An 8,858-nucleotide genomic window follows, 5' to 3' on the forward strand; every position below is an offset into this window, starting at 1 on the left:
ACAGTCTGCAAAAATTAGAATAACAATATGCTATTGTACAATATTTTAGATGTTTGTAGTGGGAAACAAACTTCTACTTCAGGAGCTCCTTTTCTTTACCCATGTTTCCTTTGTTTCCTAGATTTCTGCCGCAGCTGTTAGAGAAAATATCCCATCGTAACTGCGATGGTGCTAATCACGAATTGTTAAAATAAACATTGTCTTTAAAATAAAACAATGTAGCAGCTGTGCTGCTGGATCATGTTCATCCCTCTTTCTGTTTTCTGACAACTGCTCCAAGTAAAGGGCTTTACCTGCCCCATCCAAGATTTGCCATCATTACTGCTGTTGCTCCAGTTACTTCAGGCAATGCTGGAATTAGCTCATCTTTTCCAATATTTACTCTTTCTGTGATTTTTTTTTTGTTTGTTTTTTTTTTGTTTTTTTTTGTTTCCTTGGCAAATTCAATTTCAGTGAATTGACACTGAAGAACCACCAAGGGCAAATGTTTGCTCAGAGGTTTCCTGTGCAGTAATACAGTCCAGGGAGAACCGTGAGGCCACTGGGAACAGCTTAACCACAGGTGAGACTTCCCTCCCAGGGAGGTACCCGGAGACTGGCTGGAGTGGGACAAGTTTGCCTCATCTAAGCAGTGGCCTTGAGAGCCCACCTCCTCGTGCTTTTGTTGAAACGCAGCATCCACAGCACTTCGTTTAGTTAGGGAAGGCAACTAAATGGGAAGGCTTATTTGGAGATGATCAATCATCCCCAAATATTCCATGTCTTTCCTATCAGCACTTTGATGTGCTGGGTCATACAAATATTGGAGAACTTTGGCTAAGATACAAGAGCAGATTTTTACTGTTCAGAACTGTTTCTTCAGAAATACTGAACGAGAGGAAACCAAGCAGTGGAGGAGGTGCCTATACCAGAGCAGTGAGTCCCCACAGTGATTTCCGTGGGTGAACGCTGTCCCATCGCTGATGGCCAGTGTACCTGTCACTTCTCTCCTGTGCTCAACAGCCTGAGAGAGAAGGAAGAAATGGGTGTGGGAGGATCATGCTGCTCTTCATGTCACACCATAAACTTTTTCCTAATTTCATTTGAGAAAATATAAATCCCCCTGGAGTGCCCTGTCAGTGAGCTTGTTGGGGAGGGGGTTACAGAGAGGTTGCCTTGGGCTAAAATCAACTTCCCCTTCCTTATTTGCTCAAATCTTTGGCAGCCCCTAGGAACATAAACCAAGCAAATTTGTAGCTGTACCTTATTAAAAACAAATTATATAGAAGAAAAAGAACAAGTTTAAAAAGTGGTAGGAGTGGTGATGTGTTCCAGACCTGGTCCTGAGTGGCAGGTGGTTAACGGGAACCTTCCGAGGAGCCGTGCCCCAGGTATGATCTCTGCAGTTGTACCTGTTAGCAATAATTTCTCCAGCAATTCTCTGAGGTTGTGAAATAAATATAGGCTCCAATAAAATAGATGGTGCTTGTATTTAATTATTACTGTGCTCAGAAAGAGCTTGCACAGTGTCAAGAGGGCCGTAAGGTGAGCGAAGAAAGTGAAATGTAACCTGAAGAATATTATGCAGCTATGAATTTTGATTGATTAAATGGATGAGGAGAGAAAAAAAAAATCAATGCAGGTCTTCCACTCTGGGATATGATTGTGAATACTTCACTCTTAAATCCTCCAAAGACACATGCCAAACAAATTCTCATGTGGGCATTTTCATTTTTCACTGACTGCCCTCAAAACAAAGCCCATTCAATGAACTCCATCACAATGCAAGATTTTTCCAGGGAATCTACATCCCAAAAAATCAGCCTGCTGTAATTTCCAAGTACAAAGCACAGATATCAGCTCTGGTTGCAGGTTCTGGGTTTGCTTCCAGGGTGATGATGGTTGAGGTGATGGTTTCTACATTCAAATTGGATGCTTCATCCAGTCTTCTGTGAAACAATGACTTATGAAAGGAACAGTGAATTTGGGCAGTTGTGAATGAAGTGTGTTTAGAAAATAGTGCTAACCAACATGCTACCCCTATGTTACAAATGTTTAGACAAACTCTGGTCTGCTAAAGAAGAAAATTCTGCTAAGAGGACAAAATTATCTTACCAAGAGGTTTTACTGTTGAATTATTCTGTTTACTGATTGAGACTAATGAAGCTCTGTTTCTTTAACAGAGAGAAATTAAATAGCAATTAGCCATTAGTTTCGAATGCTCTTAGTTTCAAGTGCCTGACAGTCATCTCTCAGCCCCTCATCTCTAGAGGTCTCCCTTTCAGCTTGTTCTGGGCTCTACAGCCTTCCCCCTTTTTTCACACTGACATAAACCTTCAGGGAAAATGGCCAGTGACACTTCTTCATTAGCATGTCATTTTTGGTTTAGAGTGTTGTGCCACAGAAGCCAGTTATTTCAGCCAGATGAGTTCACAAAGGAGCATAGCTGTTCCTTGACAGTTTCATGTGTGGATCTCAGCAGCTTGTAGCCCATCCATAACACTAATTCATTAGAAATGGCTGAATAATTATAATGAATTAGCCATAAACTTTGTCATCAGCCAAGGCAGCTGTGCAAGGACATTAACTAAGAAGAAGGATGGTAGCAATCACAGGAGTCAAAAACTGCATCACAAATGACTGCATTGCTTGAGTAAGTAAAACCAGTGAAATATTTGGAAAGTGTCCTCAAGATGAGCCCAGTTCCAAGCCCCACTACCCACAGGCTTCTGAGCCATAGGTTTCAAGTAGGATTAAGAGTTGAGTTTTACAGATGGTATTCTTTTTTTTTTTATACCATTGTATAAATGAATTTTTAAAAAATGGGACAATGCTGATCTTGTTGGTTTCTACCTTAGAAATTTTTGCCCAAATACAGTAATTTTAAAAGTTATTTTCATTATTCTGTAATAATTTTGTCACTGACATTTACATTTCTTCCAATCTATGTTGGGATTATGATAGAAAATAAAATTAAAATGTCAGCCTTCTTTTTTCACTGTACCCTGTCGTTCTTATTAAAGAGAAATTAAACTCTGTAAGGAAACCTGTATTCTTCTAACAGCCATCTTTAGATACTGTGTCTTGTTTGTTATTTTTGGTTGGAAAAACAAATCATTTAGAAAAGGCCCAATCTGTTTGGGTGTTGTGGGGTTGGAATTGAGCACCATGAATAAACTGCTAGGAATCCCAGTGCCACTGTCACTGCATGGGGAAGCAGCAGGTCTTGCAGCCAGGAGAGCACCATGTGAGACATACTGCCTGGGCTTGGTGAGATGCTCTGTGGCTCGTGGGGGCCACTGCAGACTGCCTGGGGCTCTAGCACTTTGTCTGTAGCAGATGAATTGTAAAATTACCTTTTTGAGAAAGCCATTAGAACTCAGGTTTGGGTTATCCTTTGATGCCCAGCCCATGTGAAGGGCAGTGCCTCCCCACCACGTGGAGCAGAGGAGGTCAGTGTGAAGCTGGTGCCTGCTTGGCAAGGCCGTGTGATGGGTTCATGGGGACCCACTAGTGACAGAGGCTCACGGATGTGTCACTGCAGCATCGGCGTGATGCGGACCAAGGGCACAGACATCTCCGTGGGAGTGCTGACTGCTGGGCCAGCCATGTTCACATACAGATGGAAATTTAAAAGCTGATCATGCCCGAGGCAGGGTTCATCCCTGCAACAGAAAAGCATCAGAAAGAGCCTTGAATTTTCAATAAACAAAGATGAAGCTGTTGACAGAAAAGCTTCTAGTGTGCAGGCCTTCTCTGAACCTTCAGAGCTTGAAACTTTTCCACATTCCCACGGAGCTTCTCACAAATACTGGTGCCTGTGCCCATGTGTATGCCTGTGCAGCAGGCAGGAGAATATGCTAGAGACTACGCTTGGAGCAGTGCCAATGAATATTCATGAAGAAATGCTAAATTAGAGGATAGTAGAGGCTGGGTAAATGGACACAGGAGAATACCACTTGGGAGATGTACAATGAAAAACAGGGTTATTCATGTGAAGGCAAAGTGGCTTGGGGACAAAAGCATGAAGGTGAGAGAGAGTTGGAAGATGTGAGAATGCAAGTCTGCTGTGGGAAATAATGGGGAGCTGGGGAAGGGTATGCCTGGCTGTACCTCTCCTAGGAAATGAAATGGGCCAGGGAACATCTCTGAGCACAGCAATTTGCCTCTGTATTACCCCATGCTACTTATCTAGAGTAGTTTTCAAATGGCTACAGTTTTGGAGGCTAAGAGATCTACCTTTAGGTTGCTCTGGGTCAGCTGGCCTTTCATTCATTGTCCAGTACAGAGACAACCCTTCTGTGTATGTTTTTTAGGTCATGTGCCATCTCAGGAGGTTCTGGGTGTGACTGAAGTGCCTGCAGAGTAACAAAGGGTTGCCCTGGTTTATTAGACAGGCAGTTTGGAATCTAGTCACACTGCTCACATGATGTGGGTTGGGTTATCTTTGTAACATGAAACCAGGTCTCAGGAAGCAGAGAACCAAGCCCCAGCCAGAGCACATACAGAGATTCTGGTCCTTGGTGCCTTTGCAGAGTGTTGCCTAGTGTGTGTGTGTGTATCTGTGTAAAACAGATGTTTCGTCAAAATTATGCCACAGCAGCTCAGGATTTGTCCAAATAAGTCCTGCTGCAAAGGACCTTGATTTTTCGGTTTAGATGAGGTAAAGAAGCCAAATTGGAAAACAGAGGGACAAAGGAGGATGAATGAGATAATCGAAGTCCAACATAAAGGTTTGTTCAGAGAGATGAGAGGAGCAGCAGAAGAGCCCAGAGACATCAAAGCATACACAGAGGAGACATCAAATATGCTGAAGGCTCACCAAGGTGAGAACATATGAAGCTCACTGGAGATCCTGGAGGTGGGCAGCCTCAACCACACCATGCTGGCAAACATAGTAGTTCAGGTATCAGGAAAGACCTGGAAGAGGCATGGGAGGACAGGTCTGTAGGATTTTAAAGGGAAGGGACAGAGAAGGGTGTTCTCTGCATGTGATATGTGAAAGGTCATCAGAAGGAACCTAACCTTCCCTTCCCTTCCCTTCCCTTCCCTTCCCTTCCCTTCCCTTCCCTTCCCTTCCCTTCCCTTCCCTTCCCTTCCCTTCCCTTCCCTTCCCTTCCCTTCCCTTCCCTTCCCTTCCCTTCCCTTCCCTTCCCTTCCCTTCCCTTCCCTTCCCTTCCCTTCCCTTCCCTTCCCTTCCCTTCCCTTCCCTTCCCTTCCCTTCCCTTCCCTTCCCTTCCCTCCCTTCTTGGCACAGTCGTGAGCTTCTCCTGTGACTCTGCCAAACTGTGAGCTGAGTCTCCCTTTTTTCTGACAGAACTGGCACATGTTGTTCTTCATTCACAATCTGTTTTTTAGAGTCATTTTTACAGCAAATAGCTAAAGGAAACAACATTTTATTGCATAACAAGACAGCTCAGAAATAATGAAATGGAGGTGAGAAATACATTATCAGGAATTAAATTAATCATTAAAAAAAAAAAGGTTTGGGAGCAGATGAGTTCATGCCTTTGTGCTATTTTTATGACTCCTACAATTGCATTGTCAGGTCCTGGCATAACACTGTGTCTGGAGCTTCAGCCTGTGGTGCTGACTGCAAAATAAGCACTCACTTTGGAGTGCTTTTCTCATTTTGTAAATCATCTTTCCCTAAAGAAAATCAATGGACAAGTGACCCAGACAGTCAGATTCACTCACTCCAATGGTGCTGCAAAGCCTGGGATGCCAAGGGCTGGCTGTGCCCGGTGCTTGCTGTTCCCACCATGCATTTGAACACTGATTAAATGGAGCAGGAACAAACCCACCTTCCCCAAGCTCCAAGCAAGATGTGCAGGTGCAGGCTCCTCTTTTGGAAAGGCACCTGCTGTGCTGCCAGGTCTGAACAAGCCACAGCCACTCAGCAGCTAAGGCTGCATTTCCAGCATTGAATTCTCCAGCAGCCCAGCCTGAAACACAAGTATTGCTCCAATGTTCCTGTGCTTTAACATGTGCCATAAGCATTCCCCAAAGTGGTTCCATATCTCCTGTCACTGCATTGCTCCCAAACCTCCATGTGCTCCTCTGGTGCCTCCTCGCAATGGCAGCTTCTCCTACACGAGTAGCCATTGAGCAGACAGGTGGTCCTCTGAGCCCAGGGGCTGTGTCTGTTCTGGCACATGGGGCATGCCCAGTGCTTGGAGCTGTGTCCAGAAGCTGGTTGTGATAGGTTAGCTGTTCTGCTCTAAAATGATGCTGGGATTGTGCCAACAACTTAGTGGGGTGAATGTGTTCCCAGGCACTCAGACACAAACCAGACTGTCTAACCAAGTAAAAGCAAAGTCTGTGCAATGTTTTCCCTGGTTAATGGGGTAACCAGCCCCTCTGAATTTTGTAGGGCTCAGGCTCTATGTCTCTCAGAGCAGATCAGTCCCAAGTTTCCTAATCTTGGCCATCCTTAAGTTTTGTCCATCAGGAAACTGGAGGCTGACTCAATGAAAGTAGGAACAGGAGAGAGCAGGTCATTCCTACCTACAGACTGTTTTGCAAAGGGAAAAGTGCTGGCAGGATGAAGGGAATCCATTTCTGGGAGGTCATGTGAATGGATGGGTAGATAAATGGATGGATCAGTGAATAGATGATGAGCAGGACAAAGACAAACTGAAAAAGAACAGTTACAAAATATCTAAAGCCTGAGAATACAAACATAAGAGAAAGGTAAGGATAAGAAAAATACTGCCTTTCTAGAACCGTCTTTTAATTTAGCCATACCTTCTGACTGTAGGGATCCTCTTCTAACCCTCTCTTCTTACCACAGACTCAAAGTAATTTCCATCTGTGAACATGTAACCCAGGATTAGACACAAGGAGCTGTCCTTAAAGTCATGGGAAACATTGACATGTAACAGCAACTACTTTTAGCCTAATACTTATGTTTCCTATCCTTATATGCTCTTAAATCTTGTTCTTCGTGCAGATGCAGACAAGTACTGTTGCAAACAGACCACTATAAACTTATATCAAGAGAACCAAAATTAAGGGCACACTTAGACCTTCACAGGTTTTGTTGCAAAGACTAACATAAAATGTAGTGAGTACTTTGCAATGTGCACTGCACAGGTCAAACATAGTGTGCTTTGTTACAAACTGACCTTGGCTAGACTGTAACTTCTTTAGAAGGTTTCAAACCTCAGTGAACTGAAGAACCACCACAAAGACAGCTTGAAAAATTTTAGCATCTTATTTCTCCTAGAAGTTTCTCTGGTAGAAATTCAAAGTTAACATGTTTGCTCATGGACAGGATAATGTATGTAAGAATTCATGTGACATATGCTCTAGTTCATTAAGAGAGTAATAAAAGTTAAACCTTTCTGCAGTCTAAATAAAACTATTTCTCACCTGAATCATCACTATAGAAGTTTGTGTTTCCATCTGAATTATACTTGAAGTATAAAATGTTATTAAATCAAAATAATTTTCAACCACATTGGACATGCACACACCAAAACATCAGCTTCACTATGTCACAAATGTCTTCTATTTATTTCCTTTACCTCTCTTTCTTCTCTTTTTATTTTAATTATTAATTAATAAAGCTCACAAAATCTAAGAAGGTAGAAACAAATGTTTCAATTTTTTAGGACATTGATTGCTTACCTCCAGCTTTCCCAGCAGAAGGAATATACCTTCCTTGAATTCTGTCTCGTGGCTCTCAACTTTGAATGACCAGGTTGGGTTTACTTGGTTGCAAGGAATCATATCCCAGCCTTCTCTCTTTTCTCAGAAAACTCTGAGATTTGATAGAGAAGGAATCATCTTCCATGCTGGCAGTAGTGGGCAGTCAGCTGCTGCTCCTGTGCCAGACACAGTTCTTTGCACAGCAGGAATGTGTCAGGGTAGAAGCACGGCCAGATGCCCACAGGTCAAGCCCAGAGCATATTCTTTTTTAATGTCAAACTCTGGGGTTTTTTTCTCCTTGCTCTAGCATACAGGACCACATCCACACCTTCCACTGCACACAGGTATGCTGCACTCCCACCCTGTATGTTGCTTTACAGAGATATCAGAACTCCTGTCCCTGCCTTGGTCCTGAAGTTGTAAAGGGTTAGCTTTCAGAATCAGCCAGGTCTTCTTTTAAACCCCAGGAGGGAGTTGCTGTTCTCATGCCTTTGCATCCTCTCATGAATTTCACTGTTTTTATGAACAAGCTTCACCAGTGCCATCATGCTGGGTCTTAGCCTGTGTCTGGTCATGCAGTGCAGCAGCCACAGCAAGGCTGAACAAGCAGTTTGGCAGTGGAACAGGATCCTTAGGACTGTGTGTGCAACAGGCATCCCTGAAAGAATGGGAATGAACCTCACACTGGGGGAGTGGGAAAGTATTCAACTGCTGAGAAACCAGCTGAATTTAACAAATGAAAATTGTTTCTTCATTTGGATAGCACAGGCTGCCAGCTTTCCTCAGTAGCTGCCTGACAATCAAGTCCTGTTATTTCCAAACTACTGCCACAGACAGCCAATGAAGGCTGAGCCTCTCACAGACAAGCATCACTAATAGCTTCTATTCCTTACAGGTGCTGTAGTAGGAGGTCCTTAGCTCTTGCATCAACTACAGAATCTTCTCTCAAGTTGTCTTAAATATCTCAGCACTCCTGAACTGTGCTGAAGTTAAAAACTTGAACTGAAGAAGTTTGTGCATATTGATGCTTTTGGACAGTAAGTCCAAAAGCATAAACCCATGTGTTTTCCTACATCTTTTCCATGCATTTTCCTTCAGGGTAGTGCTTCAGCTATCTCCTCATACAATCTGCTGTAGGTTAACTTTGGAATGGAAACTTACGTAATATCTTTTCCAAGACAGAAAAAAAGCAACTTGCTTACATTGGTACTTGACATATCAATGTG

The 8,858-nt window shown here is 43.2% G+C and overlaps 1 long non-coding RNA gene across 1 annotated transcript; it reads right to left on the bottom strand.

Annotated features, from left to right (window-relative positions):
• Positions 1 to 823: 823 nt before the first annotated feature.
• Positions 824 to 8,419, bottom strand: LOC147654242 (uncharacterized). Its single transcript, XR_015284764.1, has 4 exons — positions 7,612 to 8,419; positions 6,727 to 6,790; positions 4,802 to 4,899; positions 824 to 3,644 (listed from the first exon to the last, which is right to left on the bottom strand). It is a non-coding gene; the product is annotated as an uncharacterized LOC147654242 (long non-coding RNA).
• Positions 8,420 to 8,858: the final 439 nt, after the last annotated feature.

The sequence above is a fragment of the Cyanistes caeruleus genome, chromosome 3 (assembly GCF_971803275.1).
Source record: "Cyanistes caeruleus chromosome 3, bCyaCae1.hap1.1, whole genome shotgun sequence".
NCBI classification, from domain to species: Eukaryota; Metazoa; Chordata; class Aves; order Passeriformes; family Paridae; genus Cyanistes; species Cyanistes caeruleus.